At 34.1% G+C, this 5,412-nt stretch overlaps 1 pseudogene; it reads right to left on the bottom strand.

Moving 5' to 3' along the window:
* Positions 1–2,131: 2,131 nt before the first annotated feature.
* On the bottom strand, positions 2,132–4,678 carry LOC128132891 (uncharacterized; annotated as a pseudogene).
* Positions 4,679–5,412: the final 734 nt, after the last annotated feature.

Genomic DNA, 5,412 nt, shown 5'->3' with positions numbered 1-5,412 from the left:
AGTGTATTCTTCTCATGGTTATTCCTTGTGTTGGTGATGTTGTCTGAACCATTTGACGTGTCACACTTGAGGCAATAGGCTCTCGAGCTTTATTGAGTCAAGCTACATCAACAAGGTATGTAATATATCTTTTTTATTACCCAAGTATCAAAAATTGTATGCTAGTTAGGGGCTTAGAGCAGATGCCCCCAATCTACTATCTATCCGATCTTAGTTATACATACATATATATATATATATATATATATATATATACATACATACATACATACATACATACATACATATATATATATATATATATATATATACACATTCCGTATACAACAAGTAATCATAAGGACTACCAGGTATGGGTTAGGTCATTGTATACAAATTCAATACATCGTTTTTCTAGTACAAAACATACTTTTCAGATAGAACATGCAGTAGACTAAACTAGAAACTTATCGGTAAAAGGTTTTAATCCATTTTATTAAACCAGTATAACTTAAAGGACCTTTAATGGTTAATTCTATAATACCTTAGTTTATAAATCAGAGTTATATATAATTAATATCCGATAGGCAGTTGGATGTGTGCTTTCCGCCTTACTTCCTGTTCCTTATTTGGTTGTGGGCTTAAGGCAGATTCACATAGTTAACTATTCGTTCGATATTAGATTATATATAGCTTGTATAAACTAAGTTATTATAGAAGGAACTATTATGGTTACCATGTTTTCATCAAATATAAAGGAACTATTACAGTTAACTCCGTGAGTACACTACTAGAAAAAAGGCCTTTTACGACGCTCATTGCGCGTCGTAAAACGCTCAGACGACGCACAAATGCGTGTCAAGGAAGGCCCTGTCATAAAGAGAGACGACGCGCTTTTGCGCGTCATCTATAGACGACGCGCATTTACGACGCGCATTTACGACGCGCGGTTACGACACGCAATGCGTATCAAGGAAGGCCCTGTCATAAAGGAAGACGACACACATTCGCATGTCGTAACCTTACGACGCGCGTGTTAATGACACGCAATGCGTATCAAGAAAGCCCCTGTCAAGAAAGGCCATGTCATAAATGAAGATGACATACATTTTTGCGTATCATAAATTTAAATGTTTAAAAAAAATTTATATATTTATTAATTTTTAAATTAAATTTTCATTTAATTTCTTATAATAGAAATAAAATACCATATACAAAAAACACAATCCATTGCATAATATAAAATAAATTGCACAAATTATAATGTCATACGAAGAATCATTCAAATGTTAAACAAAAATAATACATTGCTAATATGTGTTATACATTCCTATAAAACTAACAAATAATCATACAACTCTGTTTCTTACTGGAAAGGAATGCCAAACATGATTAAAAATATCACTTAATCTTTGATTAATCACCTGCTTAAGTAGAATGATGTTGTTGAGAAGGATACCTAGCCATGCCAAAATATGATATCTTAGGGTTCATGTCCAAATCAAGTAAAGCATTGCCAGCTTAAATTCATCAAGTCCTTGCCGTGAAGTCTTAGATAGAAGCTTAACTGCAATCTCCAATCCTTCTAGCAGACCCTAAAGATCATTATTGGCCATGTAGCAGGATCAACCTGCAATCTCTTTTCTGCCTTCTTATTACTTGCAGCATCTTGTGCCTGTTTGACCAAGGTTGTGCCTTCAGCAGCAACATGCTGCATTGCATCAAAAAGATAAAAACAGATGACAACAAATACAAATAACTATATTCTACTTAAAAGAAAGAATCCAACTCCTAAATCACAAACCTTTTAAAACATACTAGAGACAGGATCCAATCCATGGGGTATTTTTGGAAAATAGTCTGAACATTCTTGACAAATCATCAACCTGCAAGTGAAGGGTAGAAAGGGAAGAAACAAATGTTCACAACCAGTAAGAAATCTAAACACTAGAAGTTTCACAGTGATTGTTGATTCCTATAAACTCAAATGTGAGATGAGAGGCTTGTTCGCAACTAGTAAGAAATACTAAGTAGAAAGAAACAAATTGATGATATTATCTGGTCAAGGAGGAAAGCGACAAGAAATGGTACATAGAAAAAATATATATTTATTTAGAATTAAATAAAAAAATATAATGATAATAGTTTGATATTAAATTATGCTATCCTTGTGAACATTTGTGCTTGTGTCATTGCATGCCTGCAACCCCAATGGTAGAAAAGTTTCATAGTATCTGTAACAAGATATAAAATTATAATTTTTTTAAAATAAAAATACTAAAGTAACAAAAGAATTAAAAAAAGCTTACTTTAGAGCTACATCTCCACAATGCTCTGCCACGTCATCAAATATGCAAATTGCTATTCTTTTCTCCTCAGATGTCCTATCCTTGCCCTAAATTTAAACTGCAAGTCTTATTTTTAATATTTGTATAAAAATTAAAAAATAAAAAATAATTATTTAAAAAAATATAATTAATGTTACTCAATACTCACCCAGAATGGCATCAAGTAAGGCAAGAGTTCATCAAAAAGAGGCAGAAATGGGGTCTTGAAAGTCTTGAGTAGAGTACCCAAACAATCACCAACCTAGATTTAACAAAAAAGAAAATATTATGAATAATTTATTAAGATAAACAGATTGATAAAAAAATAGATTATATAATATAAGAGCATATACTTCCTCTTGTTTGTTTTCTTCTTTCAACATTTCCCCTTCTTCTGCATCAAAGTCCTCTGTTTTGACTCTTTCACCCCTTTCATTTCTTCTTGCTGAGCTGGCAGTGATCACCTAGTTGATCTTTTCAACAATGCTTCTAGCTTGATTTTCATCTAAAAGGGGCCCACAAAATTTTTGCACATTCCTTGATTGAATCAATCATACTTGAGCAAATTTCAGTCTTAGGTTCCTAAAAGACAAAATCCAGTAAATAAAGATTCATATGAGCAAACATAAGTCAACAAATAGGGGGAATGACGAAAATAACCTTGTGAAGAGCCTTTACTAAAGTTGGTATGATATAGTCTGACAACGGTTTACATATGACTCATTGCGACCCTGAGATTGCTCCTTTTCAACAGCTAGTTTTGCTGAACGAATAACCTCAGGCATAGCTAAAAAGTCAAAGAAAAAGTCAACACTCAGAAAGAAAATAAAAAAATAACAGTTAAAGTTATCAGGGGTAAAAGAGGTATTTTATTTCGCCTGAAACTGCAGCCTTCCTAACTTCTTCATGGAAATAGAATTTAAGAAGTGGTACTAATGTTGGTGCAACCTGTCTTTTATTAAAAAGTTAAGCCGGTTTTTTTCAAATGTTAAAAGACAAGAAAGGGTAAAAGAGGAATTTCATTTCACCTGATCAATCCATGGGAAAAACCCTTCTTTTAATTCATCAGCATAGCAACACCAAAGGGGTAAAATGCTCATTAACTCTCTTATCTCCAAGTGTAGCTTTCTCCTCAAGGACGCTAGTTTTGATCCCTATTATTTTATCTCCAAGTGTAATACTCTCAATGCTGCAATATCAAAGGGTAAAATGGTCATTAACTCTCATTCAAGCATTTAATTTATTAAAAATCACACTTTTCATCATCAAACTTGTCAATATTATCATCTGAATCATCAACAGAAGTAATTGTAACATCTGGTTTAAGTTGAACAGAATGAAGCAATGGTGGCATCACAACATTCATGTAAGGGAGAAAATCTTGCCCTAGGCACTTGCAGAGTCTTGCCCATGCCTACAATAAAAATATATAATTATAAAGAAAAGAAGCATACAACTTGCTTTATCAGTTGCATTCATGAGTATAGCTTTCAAGTAAGGCAGAACTGTATCCTAATACTTTTGAAAATGCTCCTGTAAATCATAAACTATGTGAGAACCAATTTAAAGAAAATAAACAAGTTGGTGAGAGAATATGAAGATGAATAATACCTGAGATGAATCAGCAACAGATGCCAAAGCAGTCAAAGCTCCCTCTTACACCATCTGCTTTGGATTCTGGAAATACAAAAATGATTCAGTATTCATATATTCATATCTTTTAAGGTTACTACAAAATTATTTATACCTGTAAAAGTACAATTAATTTCCCCACAATCCCATCCAAGTAAGGTTGTAGAAGTTTTGATGTACAATTTTCACTGAAGTTGAGCACTGCTGAACTCGATTTAGAAATCGATTTAACTTCAAACAAAGGTTCGCTCGTAATTGAATGTGTCACTGATTGGTTTGCAAGTCGACACTTTCGTTCGGAGTTTTGCAATTGAAATCTGAAATCAGTCACACGAATCTGAATCAAAATTCAGATGTTCGTGTTCTTGGCTTGCTGAATTGTCATTAGATTTGCTGTTCACGGTCTCGGAATTAGAGGAAATTACTTTTGTTTTCTGGGAATTTAATCGATTCGCAGGTTTGGTAAATATTCTTCGTTCGTATCTTTCATGGAGTATGGGATCGGAGGTTCGTAGTTGGTGGTCTAATTTTGACATTCCAAAGTATGAACAGTGCCTGAAAAACACGCATACATGATACAACAATGAAATCCACAAATACATATTGAAAGATAAAAAAACATATCATTACTCATTAGTAGTATCTTTACTAACCTGAACTCGTGGATTATGGAAATCATCCATTGTTGAAGCTAGTGATGGAAGAACAAGATGATGATATTGGTTTTACAAGTCTGTGCCCAAGTCTCTCTCTCTTTCTCTTTCTCTCTTTCTCTTTCTCTCTCTCTCTCTCTCTCTCTCTCTCTATCTCTCTCTTCGGGAGACTTCAATTTCACCCTTTATTTCCACCGTAGACGCCACCTATTAAGGGTTCGTGGATGATGAATTTATGAAAATGGTGAATTTCCCTTTTCTGTGACCGATGTCATGAACAACATTTGTTACAGCCACCTTCGATCCTAGATTGTCCTTGAATCTCTCAAGAGTTCCTAGCCCGATAATGATCTCGATTCCGGATCCTTTGAAAGCTCTGTGAACTTCATGATCGGCGTCGTAGATTGAAAGAAATGAGGAGTGGTGATGATATTAGGGTTTTTTTAGGTATTGATAAGTGAAAGAGAAGAACTATGGAAATAAGGCAGAGGATAAAATGGCGGCCTTTCAAAAATTTGGGATTTTCGTTTCCCCCCAAGCTGCGAAAAAGAAAACGTGCCTTTCATTAAATAAAATATAAAGCGACATCTCTACACGACACTCATTTTAACATAGGTGCCCTCCGTGTTTTTTATTTTTTTTTATTGGACACTAATTTTAGGGCGCGGAAAAATACGTGTCGTCTATGCTTCATTTTTTAATAAAACGGACATTATTTTTAGGGCGCCCAAAAATGCGTATCGTCAATCACTGCGTGTCATTGTTTGCGTGTCATTAAAGGCTATTTTTCTAGTAGTGGTACCAAATGAATACGCCAGGGT

The sequence above is a fragment of the Lactuca sativa genome, chromosome 3 (genome assembly GCF_002870075.4).
Source record: "Lactuca sativa cultivar Salinas chromosome 3, Lsat_Salinas_v11, whole genome shotgun sequence".
Lineage (NCBI taxonomy): Eukaryota > Viridiplantae > Streptophyta > Magnoliopsida > Asterales > Asteraceae > Lactuca > Lactuca sativa.
Note: the sequence above shows the minus strand (reverse complement) of the source record. Positions and strands in the feature narration are given on the sequence as shown.